This window comes from Nycticebus coucang, chromosome 16, assembly GCF_027406575.1.
Source record: "Nycticebus coucang isolate mNycCou1 chromosome 16, mNycCou1.pri, whole genome shotgun sequence".
Classification (NCBI taxonomy): Eukaryota; Metazoa; Chordata; class Mammalia; order Primates; family Lorisidae; genus Nycticebus; species Nycticebus coucang.
In genome coordinates this window covers 21,333,053-21,357,809 of record NC_069795.1, presented here as the reverse complement: position 1 = coordinate 21,357,809, position 24,757 = coordinate 21,333,053, and positions in this window count along the sequence as shown.

Here is a 24,757-nt window from a genome sequence, read left to right as displayed (position 1 = left end):
GTGGAAAGACTAGAATGTTTAGTGATTATTTAAGTCGTCATGATCAGAATAATGGTGGAAATATGAATAGCAAAGAGGTTTTCATTGAGGTTTCAATGGAAACCAAGGAACAAGGTATTGGTTGTTCATGATCTGGCTCTGGGGCTTTATGGAAACCAGAACTTAAGAGTGATGGACTAGGATAACTAGTAGAAGAAGTACTTAAGCAGCAAGCATTCAAAATGCTACATGGCTTCTTTTGCCCACTTAAAGTCAAATGAGAGAAGAGAGAAAGGATTTTAAAAATGAATTTATAATTAAAAGTGTTAGGTCCATCTGGATATTTCCTGGTCCCTAAGTTCCCAATGTCAAGAATGAGTTCTGGTACCTAGTTGAGCCAATGACAGATTAATCACACATACAGAGAAATTACATGTAAACATTGTATTACAGGAAAGGGAAAGAAGCTGTACAAAATGAAAGCAAAGAAGGAACCACCCAAAGTGGCACAAAGTGAGAACACATTCTGTTGTACCCATTGCCACTGAAGAACGACTAGGACCCCACTTAGGTATAAATCAGATGGTGATTTATTACACCTGTGCAGGGGGGTCGCTGCCCCAAAGGGCAAACGGCACCGAAGTGAAGAGCAGGTTGACTTTTATACCATTTTGTGCTGTGTTGGCAGGCAAGCTGGCAAGCACAGAAGCAAAACGTGGGCAGTTAGTTAGCTCAGGGGGTAGCTCGGGGTGGGGTTACAGTCGGGGGGCTGGTTGGCTCAGGGGGTTACATTGTGGCAGCTGGCGTGGGGACAAACTTGGCTTGGGAAATTTTGCTTGAGTAAGCTTTCCACCATTGTTTAACCATTGCTAGGAAGTTGGGGTAAGTTCTACCATTGTTTACCTGTGGCTAGGAGTTTTTTTGGAACTCAGGGAACTTCCTTGTTCTGAAACCTGTTCTCAGAATTAACCCAAAGGAGGAGGAGGGGTTGAGATGTGTGGGGACTCAGGCTGAGACAGTTAGGGGCCTTTACGGGTCCCTTAGGTGGTTACTACAATTCAAGGGAGAGAAGAACCGGAATGAGGAACTGCTCAGTCTCCAGGAGCAAAGAAATACCCAGAGTCTGAGCATACGCTGACTTTTATAAACTCACTAGTTCCCCCACATTCTTTTTTTCCAGACAGATTGGTTGTTACTTCTCACCTTTGTGGTGACTAAGAAATTGGTGTTATACCATAATAGATTACAGAACAGGTTGAATATAAACAGTTTCCTTTTCTACACATGTATCTTCCCCAGGATCTTTCACCAAAGCTCCACTCAAGTGAGGCTAATGAAGTCTAGGTCAACTAAAGGTCACTAGGAACTCCTTACTATGTATGTTCCCACCAGGGAACAGTTTCTAGGCACAGTTTGGTTCCTAGCTACAATTCAGTTCTCCCTCTCCACCCTTAGCCACATCCTTGCTTCCTGTTTTCCTCCTCCAGACCTAACATAACCCTCTGTGAGACATTGAACCTGAAAATCTGTAGGGATTAAGAGTGAAGGCTCATCTTCTGTAGCTTCAGTCTGAAGAGGGGTATAGCATTTCTCAAGCTCCATGTCCCTCTGGGAAGGTCATAGATGGAAAATGCATGCTGTAAGGTCTGGTGCCTCAATGGGTATGCGTGGGAAGGATGGTTTCTCATCAAGTACTGGGATGGAATCCTTGGATAATCTAACCTTGTAAAGAACAAAAAGACATTTTTCTTGAGAGCAAATTAGGGGATTGGTCAAGCAAACCTTTGACAACGAGAATACCATGGATATAAGAAGTACAAATGTTAATCAAAACAGTGGGAGAAAGATAGGAAAGGCATTTCAGATATCATCAAGGCTGCCCATCTCATCACAGGCCCAAAGCAGGACCTTACGGGCAGAGTTTTCAGAGTGGTGCTCTTGGAACCTCAACATTTTCATTTTTTGTTTGTTTTTGCAGTTTTTGGCTGGGGCTGGGTTTGAACCCGCCACCTCTGGCGTAGGGGGCTGCGCTCTACTTTGAGCCACAGGCACCCTCTCAAGGACCTCAGCATTTTCTGCCCTGCACTGTCTTATGTTCCTTCTTTCTGCGTCCTGGCATGCAGTGTTCCTTGGGTGCACCAGGGTGGCTTAAGTGAACCTGGTGCAACTTGGACTGTCCCTCCCTGCAGTGATGTGCTGAGCCCTGGAAATATCCACATGGAGCTAATCCTGACAGTGCACAGAGTCTGAGAGCTGTGCAGCCTCAGTGAGCTCCAACCGGATTGCGAAGGATGTTGTGGATAGCCTGAGGGCTCAGGTAAAACCTTGACGCAGGGCAGAGCTGCTATAGAATCCTCACTAGGGCAATGCCTAGTGGAACCATAAAAACAGGCCACCATACAGAGTCTCCACTAGAGTTATGCCTTAGGATACCCTGGGAGTGGGACTGCCATGAAGACCACAGCACTGTAGAGGTATCAGTCAACGTGAGCCTGTGTGTGCATCAGGCAGGAAATGCTAACTCCACAAGCTGCTCTGTGGACTGATCCCAGCAAAGCCTTTGACATAAAGCTTCCTGAGTCCTTGGGGACCCAATACCCAGGGGTCACAGTCACTGTCATGCAGATTCACAAGAAAGATGTATAAATCCAGAATTATGTTATACTTCTAATGAACAAATATAAGTATTCTTTTTTCAAAGTAAAATAAAATCTTTTCAAATAACATGCATAAATATGAGAAGTTTATATTTTTATCAAGTTATTTTTAAGAATCACATTTTTGCTTGTCACATAATAACTGACTAATCCAGATATAATAGCAGATATAATTGAGAAAAGGTAGAAATTAAAATTCTGGAAGTTCCTGGAAATAAGAACAGTAAACCTCGATGTTTTCTTGTATCTGGTCCAATCAGGTACAGTGTTGGTTTTATGTGCTGATCACATAGCTAAAGCCATGCGAATGATTCACAATGCATATTCATGAGCAGATATCAGAACACTTTGCAGTTTTGTTTTCATAAATATGATTCATAGAATATATATTATTTGTTAACATTAAATCTATCTAGGGTGAAGCTCTTCATTTGTAATGAATTATTGCAATTTTTATAGTAAGAAATTAGTGATTTATGGTTTAAAAAATTATCACAGAATACATTTGAGAAAATGTATGATTTTATTTCATAAGAAAAGAATAACTTTGTCATTTTAAGAAATGAGATTTAAAAACTGAAGTGGTTTGCCTTCATGTAAATACTTTTATGTAAATAATAAGTTTATGTCATTATTCTTTTGCTCCACTGAAATGCATGTTATGTTTCTGAGTTAAACTGGAAATAATTTAATTGCTACTGCAAAAAATATATAATTATGAAAGACAAAGAAGATCTGTGCAAGACAGTGACAGGTAACTAAGAAAAAGGGAGAAAAAGCCACATAGATAATTAGAGAAATTTCACTCTGCTTATTTATCAAAAAAATGACAAGAATGAATTCAGCAACAGAATTCAAGATCTTGACTGAAGCATCAACTTTATGATCCATTTGTTACTTTAGAGGACACTAGTTTTTAAGTAAAATACCAAAACATGTCTCAGTGTTGATCAATACTCAAATAGTGTAGTGCCTGTGTATTTATACCTCAGGAGCTTTGAACAAAATGGACATGCAGAGGTTATCTCTATAGCAACCACAAATTTGAGATGTAAGAGCTCTAAAATCCCTTTTTATTTCCCTTTAGAATCTATAGTAAACTCACGCACTCTGAAGGAGAGTTTAGATGGTAACTTAGTTCTCCAAGTAAAATAAATTAGAAAATACCTAAGCCTCCAACATTTAAGAAATGGTTGGGAAGATTCCAATTAAACATTTACCCAGTATTTCCCATGCACCTATGATTTTCTCCTGATAGTTGCTAAAAGATATTGATTTCTCACACTTGTGCTGTTTCTTGTACACACAAAGTGTTTTGTGAACAGAGAATGGAGAAACTCAATTTAGACTGCACAGGGATAACCCTCAAAGGTGATTTCACAGAAACCACATCTACCAAAATGTTATCAGCCATGAGCAAGTCTGATATGAACAGCATATAAGTCTTTCTTTAATTTGAAAGTATTCTAAAAGCATCTCAATAAACTAAAAGTTGCTATGTTAATTGATTAGATGACAAATCACTCATTATTTATGCAATTTATTTCCAGTGTGTGTATGAATGGAAGGGTTGATGTGTCTCAACATTGGCATTTTTAATTTAACAAAGATCAGTAACTGTGTTAAGTCAACTTTAAGGCTAATTAAATGATTTTTAATGGTTGGATACACAACAGTTTTAGAGAAAAGAGGCACTTTACAGAGAGCAATTCACTTAAACTTTTCAAACTATGAGTTAGCCAGTATTTTTGTCCATAGTTTCACATGAGAAAATAAAAAGGAAGTTTAATGAATGTCTGATTATTTGGCTAAGTGGCTTCGCAGTTCTCTGAAACTAGACAATCAGACTTACATGCTAATACACGCAACTGATGCTAACAACATAAATACTGAGTACACTCAAGGTATTTATTTTAGGACATATCTGCTATGTTGTATATATTAAAATTTTATGGTATAGCTATTAATAAGTCCTCATAAAATATCTGTTGACAATATGTATGCATATAATACACACATGTCTATGTACGAGGTCTGACAATTATGTTTGCAAACTTGACACCCTGCATTTATGTTGGCAGCATGGTGCAAACAATTCAGTAAGAGTTCATAACCTTCAAATATCAGCATCTCATAGCTGTGTTCATGTTAACGTGTAGCAAAGTTATGTGATCTACAAAATGGTGGTTTGACGAATTGCTGTTTGACTAATTGCCATTATCTCTTCCAGAAATATTTGCTCTGATTGTATATGAGCTGTATGCAAGTAGCACTCAAACTCTTTCCATATCTTTAGTTTTAATCAAAAATGGCCCATGATCAAGAAAGTTATTCACTAGTATAAAATCATCAAGTACTAGTATTACTCTAAAAATATGGACCAAACATACACTTAATATTTATGATAAATCGAATGTGGAAAATTCAATGTAAAATGTGTCAATTAATCAGAGAAACAAATGTCAGCATTGCTGCTCCCCAGTCATTATAATGTTTATCGAATAAGATAATAACTTAGTGGCCTGGCTGTAAACTTCAATTATCACTGTACCAACATTGAACCTACCCCCAGGGAGACCAAATGTTTTAAATGGTGGCATATACGCTTCTTCTGGCAATCATTTTTGCGGACATAGTGAAACGGAGTTAATCTCTGAACACGTGGAAATACAGTAGTTAACTTGCTCAACCATGCCTGTAACAATTCAATTAGGAAATCCCCGTGGACAGGCTGTACTTCAGAAGCATTTACCCAGGGATATTTTTACTATGCTTGTTTTCTAATCACGCTGGCAAATCTAACTATTTGTACAAGAAAATATCATTGCCCTTGCCAAGAGGAAGGGTCAAGCTCATTAATGATGCCATATGTCTCCATTCCTGAATTGTTATTTCATGTGTGTGAGAGTGATGATGATTAAGCAAAGGCTTTACATCTTTGGTAAATGATAAGAGTCAAAATCATATCCCTTTTGTCTAATCATCCCAGAAATAATCTGGCAGGAAATCCAAATGATTATCAGGTCAGAAAAACCAGATCTAGAAATTAAGAACTCAGAGTCCAAAGTCCGTAGCATGGTTAAAAAACATAAATAGTCACAAAAATGCAAGGTTAGAAGTCAGTGAGTCAGTGACTCAGAACGTGTCACAAAAATGGAGTGTTAGTTTAAAAACAATGCAGAATGTAATAATACACTTTAAGGCTTTAAAATTGTATATAATAAATGATAATTTTCTCTGGCCTTTTTTAGTTGTCACCTAAACCCTAGGGAAGTCACTAAAATAGATCCTTTTATTGCATTGCTGTTGTGAGAGAATACATAACAATAGAGGCGAATGTGGTTAGATAGACATTATCTATGGACACAAGGAAGTATTAGATGTATTCCAAACAAAATTGACCCATCTTATCTATTTTCCTCACTGGACAGAAAGAGAGACTGTTTGTGTTGTGAATTATTATGCTATAGCATTTCTGACTTTTTCTTTTACATAAAATTATATGTGCTCTCAAGACACCCATTTATTTACCTTTTCTGTATGTCTCCATGTACAATGCATATCTTGGGGTGGATGAAAGTTAGCCACAGAGAGGCTCTTCAATAAAAGTAGCAACGTTATTTTTTTTCTGGATAACTGTAACCATTTTAATTTAACTGTTAATTGTGATACTTATGCCTTTAAAAAGCAAGTGTATTATCTTACAAAGTGTCTGATAATAGGAATAAATAGGCAGATACGTAATTATCCTTGATTTGACAAATTTATTTCAAGCATATCCTGTGAAGTCTAAAACCTTTAGGGAATTAACTGAAGCATCATTTATACCTTCAAGTTAAGAAATTGGAAATATGATTCACTTATGTTACTTAATTATTTTGGAGATGGAATTGTTGGAAGGTCTGAATTTTTCTACTCAAATATACCAATGCTTAGGTGTAACTCTCCATGCAATTTATTTTCATTCTTATCTTTCCCAAACTCTTAGAGAATGATAAGAAGAAGATACATGTTATTTTAAATTTTTCTTCTAAATGGTAGACTTTTACCAACATCCTCTAAAGACCAGGTTATTATATTTATATGTGTGAGAGAGAGAGAGAGGGAGAGAGAGAGAGAGAATCCTCCCTAAGCATTATTATCTACAGACTTACTCTTCTGAACTTGAACCCTTTGATACTTTCTACATGGTTTAACTTTCACAGTGTATAAAATGTTAAGCTGTCTTGCCCTCTCTCACTTTCTCTCTACATATATACCCACATGTACACACACACATATATGTAAATTATTTATATACATTATTTTTATATATAAGTAATTCACTCCTTGTATATTATTTTATTCCCACAAAATGTAATTTTACTTATATTCTTTTGTTATTCCGACAGCATTTAGCACAACATTATTTTTATTTAAGGCACTTGGTAAATATGACTCAATTGATTAATTTTTAGTGAATGACAATGTTTTTATAAGACCATAACAACCTGCTTCATTTATCTGTTTACCAAAGGAGATAGGCAAGTGCTTTATAGATCCTGGGACGCTGGCCACAGAGGTCCCCTAACATCAGCTGTACCATTCAGCACACTTAGCCATTATTTTTAAATAGCATTATAAATTATGGATCTGTGTTCTAGTCTGTGAAAATAAGAAGTGGAATTTAGGCTTATATGGAGAAAAATGCTTTGAAAAGTGTAGAATAATTTCCTAAAAATTATGTTGAAATTTATAGTCAATATAAGACCAAAATGAAATTCCTTATTCCTAAATCCTGAAATCAATTTTCTAGAGCTTTAGAACTTTGGGTGTGTGTTTTTTCAAATAATTCTTGTTTACATGGTGAATTTGCAATTAGTTTAGTTATTTCTGCATAACCTTTACACACAAATTTGTAGGAACATTTCTAGCGCATTTTTTTAATTTACTTTTTTATTTTGAAAGAATTTCAAATATTTGAAAGACAGTGAAGTTATAACAATTCTGCCGAGAGTCCTTGAATGGGCTTCACCCATTTTCCTCTATCATTAATACAATATATTAGGGTAATAGGACTATGTAATTAGCTTTGGTACAATACTATTCTGTAAATCACAGATGTATATTTGAATTTTCCTAATGTCATTTTCTGTTCCAGACTTCAATTCAGGCTCACACTTTGTATTTAGATACCATATTTCTTTAGTCTTCTCAAAATGTGTGACAGTTTCTCCATCCTCTTTCTTTTTTCTTTCTTTACTTTGACACATTTAAATAATACTCATCCGGTAAGTTTAGAATGTCCCTAACTTTGCAATTTTGTATCTGTATTTTTTTGTCATTAGTTTTATGATACTAATTTTGAGCAAGAATATAACAACATTTTTCTCTCCTTAGGGTATCATAGGAGAAAGTACCTGTTTTCCGTGGTAAACATGATTGCTTGGTTAAGGTGGTATTTGCTGATTTTTTCCACTGCAAAGTTATTATTCTAACTTTTGCACTTGGAGAGTATGCAAATATTCTATTCTTTCTTGAACTTTCTTCCATTGATTTTAGCCTTTATGGCTAGGTTTACTCAGTAATAATTATTACGGTGATGTTTGCCCAAGGTGATTCTATTTTTCCCTCATTTCTTCTCTAGTACTTAGTTGGAATATTTCTGTAAGGAAAGTTTCATGTATCCCCCAATTTATTTATTTTTTCCTGTGTATATTCTAATTTTTATTTTAATGTTGACCAATGACTTCTCTTTAGACCTCACCTTCCCTTCCCCTTTGGCCCCACATGGGGATCAAATGAGAAGGCCCCCTAGGTCACACTGACTGAAAACTCGTATCTCCTGGCAGCGACTTTTCCCCGGTTCAGGGCTTAGCACAGTGATGCCCTAAGACATAGTATCTTTTATAGCAATGAAATCATGACCACCATATTACACAACTGAAACATGGTAGAAAAATAGCTTATTGCCATTACTCACCCATTTATCTCGCATCCATCATTTATAACTTTATTTCATCCAACAAAATATACTCATTTTGAAATGTTTTTAAAATTTATTTTGTCTAATTATTGTGGAATCATAATAAGTCATATTATGAGATATCTGTGGTATTTTGATTAGATAGTCAGCAGTTTATTTAAATTTTCAAGAACTTTTATTTATATACACAGCAGTCCCTTGAATAACATCCTTTGTGTTGTTTTGTTATAACATTGATGCAAAAACATGGATTCCAGCCATGCAGTGGAGTTTGCACATTTGCTTCATGTCTGTGTGGATTCTTTCCTGATACTCCAGTTTCCTCCCACATCTCCGTGACGCTCTCTTTAGATGAATCCATGTTTCTGAATTGTCCAAGTCTCGGTGAGTGTCGCGTGTCAATGCACCTTGTGAATGGTGTTCTGGCCACGGTTGTCTCTTTGCAGCTGCCAGGACCAACCTCCATCCTGAACTGGAGTAAGATAGTTGGGAAATAAATGAGTAAATGAATAGAAATTATTGTCAAATAAATATATGTAAGGGATCCTGTAACCATTTACATGTATAAAATCCTAGGGCTCGCCTGCTGTCATTGTCCTTGTTTGAACAGTGAGGTCGCAGGCGGTTTCCCTGGGGAGTTTCTCAGCCAACGTAGCTGCCTTGATTTTACTCGCCACCACTTAGTTCCTCATTGCTCACCGATTCACCAAAAATTTGGTAAGTCGTTTTCTTACATTTTTTATTAATTAAAAAGTATGTGTAGTTCACATTAATACTGATGGTTAATATAATGTGAATACACTTTTTAATATTTTGATACTTTTGTATATTATTTAGAAGTTTGTTTATATTTAGTTATGTTTTTATACTTTTGTTTATTATTTAGAAGTTTGGTGATATTTTTGTAGTCATCAATATGCCATTGGAACTCATTCTTGTTTATATCTACCAGCCTGCAGTAGCATTGGTTTCCTTGTACACCATGTGGGTTAGAGTTATGGTACAGTGCTCCAGAAACTTTCCATAATGTTATTTGTAGACTTACTGCATTTTTTTCCATTATTGTAGGATTACTAAGTAATTACAGAACCACAATGATAAAATACTTCATAATATTTACATATTTATTCAATTATCTTCTTCATTTCCAGTAGGAATAAAAGCAACAACATAAATGACTGATTTAAACAAGATTTCATAGATTTTGAAGCATCTCTTTACTTTTTCCTAATTGATTCTAAACAAAATATCGTAAAGAAAACTAATGTTTTTGTGCAAGTGGAAGGGTCATTTCCACTTGATAAGGCTTTTTATTATCAAAGCGACTGGATAAACAGTAGGAAGTTACATTCTGCCAAGTAAATTACAGTAATTGGCATAGATTGGCAGGGAATGTTGAAAGCTTTATAAAGAACTTCACTTTTATTATCTAATGTAAAATAATTAAGAGCTGTATATGAACTCTTTGTTATCTGAATTGTGAAAACAAATGTAAAATAGCAATTAATGAAACAATGATCAATTCATATTTATCGATAATAACTCTAAATTACAAAGTTGCTACCATGATGGCATCTTGCATTAAAGAATAGCCAAAGCTTTGCTATTGGCTGTTCTGGTAAATAGGGCAACGTTTTTCTTTTCACATAATGATATTAGGAGTAACTTTAATTTTTTGTAAATGGTATTTTTGGGATTAATTTCAGTTGCATTAATCTACTTTGTAGTTTAAAACTTCTTTGCTTTCTCTGCTCTTCTTATGAGAAGTTCACAGGACAGAGTCCCACCCAGTAGTCTCTCCAGCTCTGGCTCAGGGTTGAGAAGTGCACCATCCCATTATCCCATTAATTCTTCAGTGACTTAGATTAAACAAGGTGACTTCATTATTATTGTAGGAGATGTGTAGTCAGTGCACCATCCCAATATCCCACTACTTCTTCAGTGGTTTAGATTAAACAAGGTGACTTCATTATTATTGTAGGAGATGTGTAGTCAGTGATTCTTGGATCTGTAATTTGAAAGGAAAAGAATTCCATTATTTAGTATTTCTTTCCAGCCACACTCCCTCTTTTCTATTCCTTTATATTACCCACTTGACATTTCCCTCAGATCATAGGGACTCTGTTTATTTTCCTCAGTTTTAATCCCTTTTTTCATGAGATTGGATAATTTCAATTAAATCTTCAATAAACATTTCTTCCTTATGTTTAATGTTCATTGGAGATGATGAAACTATTATACATTATCTGTGTGGGCATCAAATATATGATCTGATTTAAAACAATTCATGTCTTTCCAATTTTCTTCCTAAAAGACTCATCACTGTAGGTGATTTATTCAGCTCTCAATTTTATTTTACTTTAAGCCTTGCCTAACATTACATCTATTATTAATATTATAAAAATCAGCAAGTGCATGATTTTTAAATAAAAATGTTTGAATGTAATAAAGTTTAAGAGTAAATGGTATCTGATCTTAATGATGTTAAGATGTAATATATTCTTTATCCTATATTCTCATTCAAGTATGAATGGTGAGAACATACCCAAAATTAGGAATTTCTAAATATAAATTAGGTCCAGGTCAAGCTTAATTTAGTTTTTAAATATTTGGTTTTTAACCCCCATTTGGTTTATTTAGCCAGTTACAAGAATCTCATTAAATCTGGAAAGATCCAGACTTGAGATCCTGAAACTAGATCTTAAAACTTAACTATATCTCTATTTCATCTCTTAGTCAACCATCCATCCAATACTAAAGTAAACTATGACTGCTAAATGGATGTGTCTATTCTGGTGGACGAAGGGTTGCCCAGATAATGAATAGACTATTATTCTTGAGTGTGTCTTTGTGTTTCCAGAAGAGGTTAGCATCTGAATTGGTAAACTGTGTAAAGCAGATGGCCCTCTCCAAGGTGGGTGGGCATCACGCAATCTGTTGAGTGTCTGAATAGAACAAAAATGTAAAGGAAGTTTTAATTCTCTCTTTTCTTGAGCCCAAATACCCATCTTTCTTTGTCCTTGGACATAAGTGTGCCTGGTTCTTTCTCTTTTAGGGTCAGTCAAGGATTTATACCACAGGTCCCTTTGATGCTTGAGTATTTGAACTTTGAATTGCATCACTGGCTTTCTTGCCTCTCTAGCTTGCAGACAGCAGATTATGGAATCTCTTGGCCTGCATAATAGCATGAGCTAATTGCCATAATAAATCTCCATCTATAAATGTATTTCCTATTGTGGGTATGGTATGTACACATACATAAACAAGGGCTTTCTGGAAAGTATCCAGCCATTGTTGATACCATTTTTCATATTACATGGTTACTTATTTTCTGGACAGCCCTTATATATTTATACATCTCCTATTGGTTCTATTTCTCTGGAGAGCCCCAGGGCAGAGACTAATAATAAATGTGACCTTTCTCCCTAGTTCCCTTGATGACAGAAAGATGACATGCTTGATCTCTGCCATGAACCTAAGGTTAAATGATATAAGCACAAATATGAGAAAATATTGAAGATACCAAGTGATCTGTCATTTTTTCTAGGTAGAATAGCAACAAGGTGTGTGAAATCTTGTGTGCAAGGATGGTGCATTCACAGTTGAAAAGAATCATCTGTTGAGTATGCAAAACAAATAAAGCAATTTAAATTTCACATACGCGGCAAAATTAATTCCGAATAATTTAAATAAATACATTTTTAAATGTTAATTAGTGGAAAGTACACAGAAATTTGAGTGAATAATTATTTTACTTTGCATTACAAAAACTTTAAACTTTAAGAATCTTTGTAAAGCAAAGCACAAAAGACAAATATATTGAACAATAAAATAACATTATTTCATATTAACTGAGCAGATTGTGTACATTTTTAGTTACAGGGAAATTTTAAAGACAGAAACAAGGTCAAAAATCAGGTCATCAGCTTGAGGCAGTATTTGGATAAGCACTTCGAGTACTTGAGTGTTGAGAGGTAGGGCCTGGAAGAGGTGATTGGATCATAAGTATCCCAAGAGCCTTATCAGTAGGAATTAGCAGGTTGTGGACAGGTTGCCTTGACCCAGCTGTCCAGACTGAAATCACCTTATCATAACTATTCAAGTTACCATAACTTGGACACAAGAACAATACCGTGAATCAAATTGCAGAAAATCTTAGGATATCCGTTGACGTGCAACCAAGAACCTTTATGACAACTATGCTTATACGGTGTTTGCTACGTAAACAAAATAATTGAATTTTACATGGAACATATAGATATAAGAAAATCAATGCTAATAATTATTTAATGAGTAGTATAAAGGTAAATATACCCAGCCATGTAGTATGAAAAATAGTATTAACAATGCCTGGATACTTTCCAAACAGCTTATATGACTGAGGTATGTTTATTATCAAACAACTTTGGTAAATAGATTTTTATAATTAACAAGTTGATTGTTATATAAGTAACAAAATGTTTACTATCATAGAATACAAGTACCAACTTGATAGAAAATTAATATATCTACATGTTAGAAGAGATTAGAATTTTAGAAACTAGTTTCCTGTTAAAAATATAATTCTTTTACCTGCTTTTTCCTTTTTATTGTCTTTTTTGTTTGTTTGTTTTCTATTTGTTGTTCAATTTCTGAGGTATCTGAGCCAACATCCTATAAAATATCATATTCCACATCATGTTTCCCACAGAATTAGTGCTCATGTCTTGACGTGAATCTATTTCAGATTATGTGTATGCTTCTGTGTGTACAGACATATATAAGTATACATATATATATGTATATACATGTATACACACATATATGTTTTGATCTTGCTATTTTCCCTGCTCTTTGTATGTTTCAAGGATTAATAATAATCTATCTATCCTGATAATCATAGTGATATAGAACACAGTGGACCTCCCGGAACCGGGATCAAGTCCACCAAATTATTGTAATGTGCAGTTACTTTGTTCAGTGGGGCATTGTCGTCTATAGAACTCCTTAAAAATATCACTAATAAAGAAGTATGGTGCACATTTAAGTAAAGGTGCCCCCAAAATGCTTTCCATAAAAAACTGCAAAAATGTAATGTCTAATCATGTTGTCTAGAGAAACTCCTGATCTTACAAATGTCTTTTAAACAGCATGGATGACATACACTTCCTGTGTGTGCTGTTTTATTCTCCGTTCTGGTTTAAGTGATCCCTCAAAGCTCATGTTGAAACCTCATTCCCGACGTGGAAGTGTTGAGAGGTAAGGCCTGTAAGAGGTGATTGGATAAGAGTTCTGACCTTGTGAATGGATTGATCTATTCATGAATTAACGAAGTAATGGATTATAATTGGAGAAAGACTGGCAGCTTTATAATAAAAGGAAGACAGACTTAAGCTGGCACAGTAGTGTGTTCAGCCCCCTCGCCATTGGCACCTTTGCCACCTCAGGATTCTGCCAAGAGCAGCCACTAACAAAAAGGTCCTCAGTAAATGCAGCCCTTTCTTTAACCTTGAACTTTTCAGGAGACTGTTAGTTGGTTTTCCCTAGGGAAGCCAGCTGGTTCATATTTAGTAAATTCATTGAATGCTGGCCCAGAACACAACAGTCTAAAAGGTTTCTTATTCCACTCTTTCCATTATTAAGAGATAAAAAATGATAATTCATAATTATTTTCACTGATATAATTAATTGCTACTATATGTATCAAATTATCATATTTTTATATATTAATGCTATAAAAATGTTCATTAAAATACTTTAAAAAATAAATTTTCTTTCTTTATGAATTACCCAGTTTCAGGTATCCTGTATAAATAACAAAAAAGGTGCTAATACAGCCCCCGAAGTATTTTTGATAGGATGCAAATTGGCTTTATTTGAATATAAAAGAGAGTGTTTTTACCTTGCTTCAGCCAAATTGGATTTCAAAAGAGGATAATTTCTTTCAATAATTACAAGGAATGGAATTTTTTTTTCAGACTTGGAATCTCACTGAATTGGTAGGAGCTTTGAAGATTTATGGGTTTTGCATGTTTTTGTATTAAATATTCACTTGTGAAGCTTGTTGTTTGAGAAATTACTCCTTCCTGCAGCTGAGAAAAAAATATGCAGCCGCCTGATAACCTATTAATAAAGGAAATCTGAATCCTTTCTTCCCAATGAAAAACCAAAAACTTATTTACACATACAGAAATCAATACAAAAAAGTAATCTTTCCATAGGTCTAAGAAAACAAATTTCATTATAAGTAGATGTGTGTATATGTGTGTGTCTGTGTATATGTGTATATGTATATATATAGTTTATATATATATATTTTTTTTTCACCCTAAATAAGATGTGACCTAACTTTTCTCCTCCAAGGTCCTGCCCTGTGTAGGCAAGTCTAAATTTAGATTTTGTTTGATGATCTTAGCCTTACATATATGAAGGAAAAAAAATCTTCCTAAAAACAACTAATTTCATCAGAAAACAGGAAAATACTAGTATTTTTGCCAAGGATAACATAATTATATTGTAGAAGAGAATTTTTTGATACAGTGTTTATTTTTTAATGTGCTTTAGTTTTTGTTCTAAGAGGATTCATGCCTGAGTCCTAAAAATAAATAAATAAGTTAAATGATTTAAAACCCTTCCTACGAGAAACAATATTAAAAGAATGGTCCAACAACAAATACTATTAGAATTTGAAGCTAGAACTGACCAGCCTCATTGTGGTGTAGATTTTGCTACAGTTGGACACTATTAGTATTTTTAGGGGTTTTGGAGAAAGGGCCCTTGGCAGAGACATCACCCTAGCTGTCCAGTTATCAGTGACACTGACATGCATAGCAATATTGTTACTGTCACAGCACAGGCAGCACCTTAGGCAGGAATCAGCATCTTAGATGTTATTCCAGCATAGAAGAAAAAATGGGAAGAGCAGACAACACAATTCACAGTTGCCATACACAGGCCAAGAAGTCTAGAGATTCTTTCACGGAGCACACATAAAAACAGCCTCTGATATATTTTCAATTTATTTGAGATGTTTTCGATTGAAGTGACAATAAAACAAATGTGAGCCAAACCAGGAGAATGTATTTTTTGTGCCAGATTTTCATGGCTATTCTAGCTATATTACAGATGATGGCTTTCAGATCTCCCTTCAAGGTTTCCTTAATTGTCTACTGCGTTTTTCTAAGAGCTGAAGAAGGCACAAAGTTGAAGGCTATTAATCAGTAATTACCTACATGTTGATGTGTGTGTCTGTATGTGTATAATTCCAACTGCGCAGTTCTTATGAAATTTTAGCTATTATTTGAAGTTAATGCCCCAGTGATATTCCATTTTGCAAAGAGCAATGTGAACCTGAAAATACAATAGGAGATACCATATTAATCCTAAAGGAAACCATTTTTATTGTTTCAGATGAACTGGAAAACCTAATGTCTGTTGCAAAATTATTTAAGTTTAATCATATTGAGTTATATATTTCAAAATCATAAGCAAATCACCTAGGAAGATACATTTATAGATGTATGTGTAAAATGATTATACTCTGTAGGGCACATTACTGATAGTAATTAATATTGTCATTATTATTATAGATAAGAGCAGATGTAAAGGGAAACTATGAAATAAGGTACATTGAAAGTGAATAGTCAAATAAAAATATATATCAAGGCTAAAATCATCACTGAATCTTTATTTTTAAGTTTAACTTAATATTTGAAAAGACTGAAGTATATTACTCAATACTCTTTATACTGTGAAATTAAATGAAAATAATATAAATGTAAGTATTTTTGAAGAGAGGAAATACTTACCCAAGCATTATTGCTCTAGAGATTTATAGAAGTATAGAACTAACATATAGAGAGTAAAGTTCATGTTCAATTTGAAATATAAAATTGCACATGAACTTTATGGCCACCCTGTATATTTACATGTGATAAAATAAATATTTAAAATAGCAGTAATAATAAATTAAATTAAAAACCTTAGCTAACACTACTTCAACATGACAAGAACAAGATCCCAAAATTTTTTGTTAACTCACAATCAATTGCTATATCAAGAAAAATAAATAGAGAATAAGTTCAAAAATAATGTCTAATTAAAAATACTTTGTATGACTTTGTTTTCTGTAAAATAATACTCTTATTTCTCTTTCTTTACCATCATTTCTAACTGTATATTTCTTCAATTGGTTACCACCAGTTTCCATAGGTCTTAGAAGACCTTACCCACGTGCAGAACCCCGACAAAAAGCAAGAAAAATTTCCACTGTAAAATATGGGTAATTTTACATTTAACAAATAATTATGTACATATGTAGAAATAGAATATTAAACATTTGATTATTATCTTACTTTGGGTTATTAAGTCATAACATTTTTTTGAACAGGCAATCGCGGAAAAAGAATATAAAGATAAAAAAATAAAATAAATCACTTACTTCATGTAAGCAATACTAACTGATTTAGAACTCACAAACTCTGTAATCCTGATCTCATAAAAGGATGGCTGGGTTGTTATAATTATTAAATGATGTAAAAATGCTTAAAATTGTCCGGGATACATATTTAATAACAAATAACTGTTAGTTATTACTAAACTTTATTACCAAATTTTATTTAATATATATATAGTGGTATGGCCTTTATATCACAGAAATATTTGAAAAGTAGGTAACTCAGATTAATTTCTGCCAGCTGGTAAATCCTTTTTGTAGGAAAAGAATCTTTTAATGTATTCATATTAATATAGGAGTACATGTGGAAATCTGATTTGGCCTCACAGATAGCCTAGCACTGAGAAAACTGCCTCAGTGAGTGAAAAAGACGAATGTACTGGCCACAATGGGCAGGTCAGAAGTTAGTTCTTCTCTGAGTTTTATGTGTGCTAAGAAAAGCAAATTTATTTAAGTCACATTTACTTGCACTTGTATTCAGCGATAACTGAGAGATCCTTCAATTTCTGTTCTCCTGAAGAATGGAAGGAGTATTCCATAGGACAGAGTATTCCATTATATAACTATGCTTCAATCATAGAAGGACCTCATAAAGCATAAGAAAGTAGTTTTATAGAAAAAAATGAATGATTAAATGAACTAAGAGACACTAACAAAAATAACATAGAGGAACTTAGATTTTAAAATACTGTGTTTCCTAACTGTGTGATGAATAAAAAGCATCTGTCTGTATTATTTCTTATCACTAAATGGGAATCCACAATTTTCTCAAAATAAAAAGTTTAATATTACTAAAACATCAAGGGTGGCGCCTGTGACTCCAAGGAGTAGGGTGCCAACCCCTATACTGGAGGTGGCGGGTTCGAACCCAGCCTTGACCAAAAACTGAAAATAAATAAATAAATACATAAATAAAATAAAACATCAAGTTGTGAGCATATTACAGATACTGACCAAAAATAGTTTCTACAAATAGGCTTACTCTAAACATTTAAGCATCAAGAAACTACGCTCTCTAATTTTGATACCCAAGTATACCTCTCAAACGTAATGATATAAAATTTGTTTTGGAATGTTATCAAACTTCCTTCTTCTCTTGTGGAAATCAAAGTGTAAAGCACTCAGTATATATCACAGGAAATAGAAGTATATCTAGAAAAAAGTCCTTGACTACCTAAGTATAATATGCTAGACTTTATGTTGGCCTGCTTTGTATATATTTCTTAATCTTCCACACAAAGTTATCCTTATACATGGAAAATGAAGGATTGTTTTGTAAGCCATTAATTGAGAAATTATATCTTTAATCTTTATTAATGTCAAGGCAACAAATAATTAGAGAAAAACATTATAATAGTAAGCATAAAATACATACTTCCCAAGTAAACAGCAATGTACTAGGCTTTATGTTCATATTTTTGAAAGAAAAATCTCTCTGTATCCTTACGAGAATGGTGATGCAAACATAAGTACCTGCTCGTTATCTTTGCAGTCAAAATTCTTTCCAAATGGATGCTTCTTTGATAGAGCTATAACAAGCCCAATTCAATTTATTTTTATATTGAGGGTTTATACAAAGTATCATAAAATATGTCTTACAGAGAATTAAAGAAAGGAGAAATACTTAATTGTGCTGAATGCAGCGTCTGACATGTACTAACAGAAGATAGAGCTTGCAGATAAATTGGCGTGTGAGAAAAGAATATTGAAATTTCAGACAGCTTTTTATTAAAATAGCTCTTTCATTCTCTGTTTGAACATGGCAGTTTTTAAATGGAAGTGTATTTTTAATAACAAAGTAAAGAAAGGAAGAAAAATATGAGGCCACTGTGTAACAAAGAGCAGTTCAATGAGGAATAATAGTACGCTCAAAAATCTGGACATATTTATTTTAAAGTGAGGTAGAGTTCGCATATAATAATATTCACACTTTCAAAATGTACAGTTCAATGTGCTTTGACAAATGGAGGCCGTTCTATAGCTATTCTTATACAAGACTCAGAATTCATCCATTACCCCATAAAGTTCCCACAGAGCCCTTTTCAATTCTTTGCCCTTAACCTCCCTCTCCCCCGCCCCCTGCTGGCTTCTGGAAACAGCTGATCTATGAGGCATGGATCAGTTTTACCTTTCCCAGTGTTCTACAAATTGAATTATACAAAGTTCAGCCTTTTCTTTCTCCCTTCTTTCATAGACCATGCCATTTTTGAAATTAATATGTGTATAGTAGTTTTTTCCTTTTTATTGCTAAGCAGTATTTTTTATATGAATGACTATTCTACTATTTGTCCAATTGTATTGATGAATGTTTTGGTTGTTTCCTATTTTTGCCTAATATGGATAAAGCTGCTGTGCTATTTCACTTTAACTATGGGCATTAACATATGATTTTCTGAGATAAATACTTAGGCACTGAAAGGTTAGGTCGCATGGGAGATGTATGTGCTACGGGAATGGCCCATCTATTTTTCATAGCAGTTGAACTATTTTACACTACCACCAGCCGTAAGAATTCCATTATTTTCATATCACTATTAGTAATTAAGTTAACTAGTCTTTTTAATTATAGACATTCTAGTAAGTGTCCACTGGTAACTTATAGTTCAATTAACCTTCGCCTAATGACTAATGATATTTAGCATCTTTTCACATTTTTACTTGACATCCATATTCTTCTCTGCTGAAGTGTCCTTACTAATTCTTTAATGGGTTCATCATCATATTGTTGAATATTGAGGGGTTTATTTTTCCCTTTTTGTTTTTGAATATATGTTCTGTTACATGACATTAAATGTGGGCTTAATCTGCCTCCATTTGTAGTAAACTGCAGCTGAACCACAGTATGTAAACAGATTGCAAACTAACATGAGAGTATATTCCTCTAACAGACAGTTGAATCTCAGCCAATCACAGCAGCTGAATTTCTGTGAGTTACAAGCAGCCAACTGATCAGACATAGTCCATGTTTGGGAAATGCTTCATCACTGCGTGTGCAGAAAAAGCAAATGCCTAGTGTTAGGCAATTAAGCTGTTGGTGTATGTCACTTTTTCTGTCTATAAACATTGCCTGCCCACATTACTGGCTGAATATCTCTGAAGTCCTCCTGGTTCTGAGTGCTGCCTGATTCATGAATTATTCTTTGATCAAATAATCTCTGCTAAATTTTATTTGCTAAAATTTTCTTTCTTTTGAGAGTTCTCTATCAAATATTTGGTTTGAAAAGATCTCTAGAAAGCTATGTCTTTTGATATTTTCATCCATTGTCTTTTGAAGAGGAAGAGTTTTAATTTTTAGAAAGCCCTTCTTTGTAAGTCATTATTTTAATGTCATATTTAAGAAATTATTGTCTAACATAAGGTAAGACGTAGCCCTCATGACTTTGTCTAGAAAGTTTATCAGTGTAGGTATTACGTTTAGGTCTATGGACAATTTTGAGTTTATTTTTGCATATAATGCAAAATTCATATATATACATACACATACATACATACACATATATACACACACATGAATTATATATATCATACACACACAGAGGGTGCCAAAAATATATATACATTTTAAGAAATAAAAAAAAAAGAGGGGGGTGGATGTGGTGGCTCACACCTATAATCGTATCACTCTGGGTGACCAAGGCAGGTGAATTGCTTGAGCTCAGGAGTTTGAGACCAGCCCAGATATGAGCAAGACTGCCAGGGTCCTATCCCAGGGTCAGGGTTCTGTAAGACCTGTTGAACCAGTAGCAATTGACTGGGGAAAATGAAATTAAAAGCAGAAGAGATAAAGAGAGAGCACAAGCAGAATAGAGTTTTCAAAGGTGGACACAGGGGTCCACTTGTAGCTCGTGAGGCTTCAGCAAGTGGTCCTGAGAGTTTATTCCACTCAGATTTTATTGAAGACTGTTTTCTCAATTAGCCAAGAGGGTAAGCTGAGGAAGAGAACAAAACATCAGCAGTTTCTCTGAGTAAGGCTATTAGTTTTTATTTTATCTACAGTCATTAACTTTAAGGGTCTGAGGAGCCTTGAGAAATCTGGAACCTGAGCCTTGTGTGGGGGCAGCCTCCTGTCTGTGGTCACTCACACATATCCCCTGGGGGAGGTTAGACTTCTCTAGTTTCTCTGTGGAACAGAGGTGGTGGTGTCAATTCTCTGAAGAATTGGCGGAAAAGAGGAATTCCCCCCTTATCTCCACTAGGAGGTGTTTCCCTCCGTGGGGCAAGCCTTCCTGACCATATCTCAGGACTGGAGCTGTCCCTTTGATCTCTGCCCTGGCCATTATACAAATTCCCACAATGAATATTTGCTTCTGGAAGGTTGTTGACTGATGACTGGGCAGGAGTCAGCCTGGTTAGTGTTCTTTCTCAGGCCTTGAATGCAGCTTCTTCTGTGGCCATTGTTCTCCAGTGGGCTTATGGACCCAGCAGGGGTGTTTCCAAGCTGTATCTCTAACAAGCCAAGCTTCCAGTAAAAGCAGAAACTGCCCAGACACGTAACTGAATTTAAAAGTAAGCTAGCTATTTTTTTTTTTATTCCACCTTACTCAGCTTATTTCTCTATTTTCCCTCTTTTCTGGGGAGTGTTTTCCCTTGCCAAGAATGAGGTCTTTGGTCCCCATTCTCTCTGCACAAGACCCTATCTTTTCTAAATATATGAAATAGAGAAATAAAAACAGCTGGGCATTGTGGTGTGCACCTGACGTCCCAGCTACTTGAGAGGCTGAAGCAAGAGGATAGCTTGAGCCCAAAAGTTTGAGGATGCTGTGAGCTATGACACCAGAGCACTCCATCCAGGAAGAAAGAAAGAAGAAGGAAGGACAGAAAGAGAGAACAAAGGAAGGAAGGGAAAGGCAAGGCAGAAAAAGAAAGAAGGAAGGAAGGAAGGAAGGAAGGAAGGAGGGAAGGAGGGAGGGAGGGAGGGAGGGAAGGAAGGAAGGAAGGAAGGAAGGAGGGAGGGAGGGAGGGAGGGAGGGAGGGAGGGAGGGAGGGAAGGAAGGAAGGAAGGAAGGAAGGAGGGAAGGAGGGAGGGAGGGAGGGAGGGAAGGAAGGAAGGAAGGAAGGAAGGAGGGAAGGAGGGAGGGAGGGAGGGAGGGAGGGAGGGAAGGAAGGAAGGAAGGAAGGAAGGAGGGAGGGAGGGAGGGAGGGAGGGAAGGAAGGAAGGAAGGAAGGAAGAGAAGGAGGGAGGGAGGGAGGGAGGGAGGAAGGGAGGAAGGGAAGAAAGAAGGGAAGGGAAAGAGAGAATGAGGCTCTGCAGCCATGTCCAGTGTTTAGGGCACTGGCCACATACACCACACCTGGTGGGTTCGAACGCAGCCCGGGCCTGCTAAACAATGACAACAACAATGACGACAAAATAATAGCTGGGCATTGTGGTGGGTGCCTGTAGTCCTGACTACCTGGGAGGCTGGGGCAAGAGAATCACTAAAGCCCAAGAGTTTGAGGTTGCTGTGAGCTGTGATGCCACAGCACTTTACTGAGGGTAAAGTAGTGAGACTACGTCTAAGAAAAAAAGGAAAGAGAAAGAAAATTTATTAAAATTATAATATTTGAGTCACATTTGACTTCTCCAATTACAAGAAGTGCTCAAACATGACTTGTATTTATCTTTTGTTACAGGTAAATGTTGAATATTATAATTTTAATGTATTTTTTATTTTCATAAAATGTATATAAATTTCTGAAAACACTAATGTGTGTGTGTATATGTGAGCAAATTCACACACACTTATCTATATATATGAATCCAATTATTGCATTGCCATATTTTAAAAAGACTATTCCTCCACCACTGAATTGCCTTTGCACCTTTATCAAAAAATATTTGTTCATATAAACATGAGAATATGTCTGGATGTTCTGCTCTATTCTGCACTGGTCTTTCATGATATCTATATTCTATTATTTTGTCTCATATATTGGAATCAGAATATATTTGCCTTAAAAGTTTACTTTTTTCATTTCTTTATATTCTAAGTATTTTCAGTTTCCAAATAAAATGTGAAATCACTTCTTTCATTACTATTACAATAAAGATTTCTGAGTTTTTTTTTTTTTTTTTTTTGAGATAGTCTCACTCTGTTACCCTGGGTAGAGTGCCATGGCATCATAGCTCACAACAGCCTCAAACTCCTGGGCTCAGCAATCTGATCTTCTTGCCCCCAGCCTCCCAAATAGCTGGGAGTACATACACCTACCACAGCACTAGACTAATATATATTTTTTTCCTATTGTTAGTAGAGATGGGATATCACTCTTGCTCAGGCTGGTCTCAAACTCTTGAGCTCAAGCAATCCTCCTGCCTCAGCCTCCTAGAGTACTGGGATTATAGGCATGAGCCACTAACCCCTGCCAGTTTTCTCAGATATTGGTTGAGATATTTTTCAAATTCATAAATCACGTGATCAGCTACTAGACTATTTTGTATTGTTGCTGAGATAAATATATATAATATGTATATATATATATGTGCGTACATATATATATATATATACACATATGACTAAGGTGAGTAGGAAAAGAGATAGGTAGAAGAAGAAAAGAAAAATGAAACAGAGACAGTTCATGGCCTGCCAAGTCTAAAATATTGATTAAAATATTGTCTAAAATATCTGGGGCTTTGTGAAAGAAGCATTTTTTGCTATACATATGTAAATGAATTTGGAAATCAGTATCATCCCAATTATACTGAGTCTGCTAAGCAGTGAACAAAAGGATCTGTGTGTGTTGTGTGTGTGTGCTCTTTACTTTTGATTTCCTTCCTTTTCTTTCTCTTCCTTGGTGGGAGCAGCGTAACACAGGAGTCCTGTGTGAAAGTTAAAAGATGAGCTGGATAAAAGTGGTATCTGTATTAATTGAGGGCTGGTCTGTCACAGTGTTTAAGAGGCTGAGCTTGGTGAGAAAGTTGTCCCTTTGGAGCTGCAGTTGGTGTGAGGTGTTAGATTCTGAGGGAGAAGAAGAAATTATCCCTGGGGAGTGACTTTGGCTGTGGGCAGTCCGAGGATGGTCCAAGCAAGAGAACACTTTGTGGAAAATGACCTCACACTCCTCCTGTGAGACTCGCATGGATAAAATGAGGATACCAGTGAGAGACTGGTTACATATAGGGGGACTGAGTAAGCAAATGTATTAATTAAAATAGGGGCCAGGTTTTCATTGATAAGTAAGGGAGTTATAAATCTTGACTAATTGCAGTCAAAGAATTTAGTGTATTCATATTGTCTTTTAATTATTTTTCCAGAGATAAGCAACTTAGAACAATATAGAACATTTGTTGTGTATCCATAGATTGACTACAATGCTACAAGAGTCTATGACATGTTTTTAAATCATGAAAAAACTTCCTAATACAAGGGCATATTAGCTAAAAATCCTGAGGTCATCATTGGCTACTATTTGTGTGCCCCATGCTGTATCGAATCGAATATATCTAAATGATGAACACATTTAAGTACCTATAGCCACTTTGATCCAACATGACATCATTTCTCACCTATTTATTATTCTTTCTTCAGAGGTAAGATATCTCTCTGTCACTCCAGCTGGAGTGCTGTGGCGTGATCATAGCTGACCACAGCCTGGAACTCCTGGGCTCAAGGAACCCTCCTACCTCAGCCTCCTGAGTATCTGAGACTACTAGCTACCATGACTGGATAATTAGAAAACAACAACAAAAACCTTTTAGAGATAGGGGTCTCCCTGTGTTTCCCAGGCTGGTCTGGGAACATG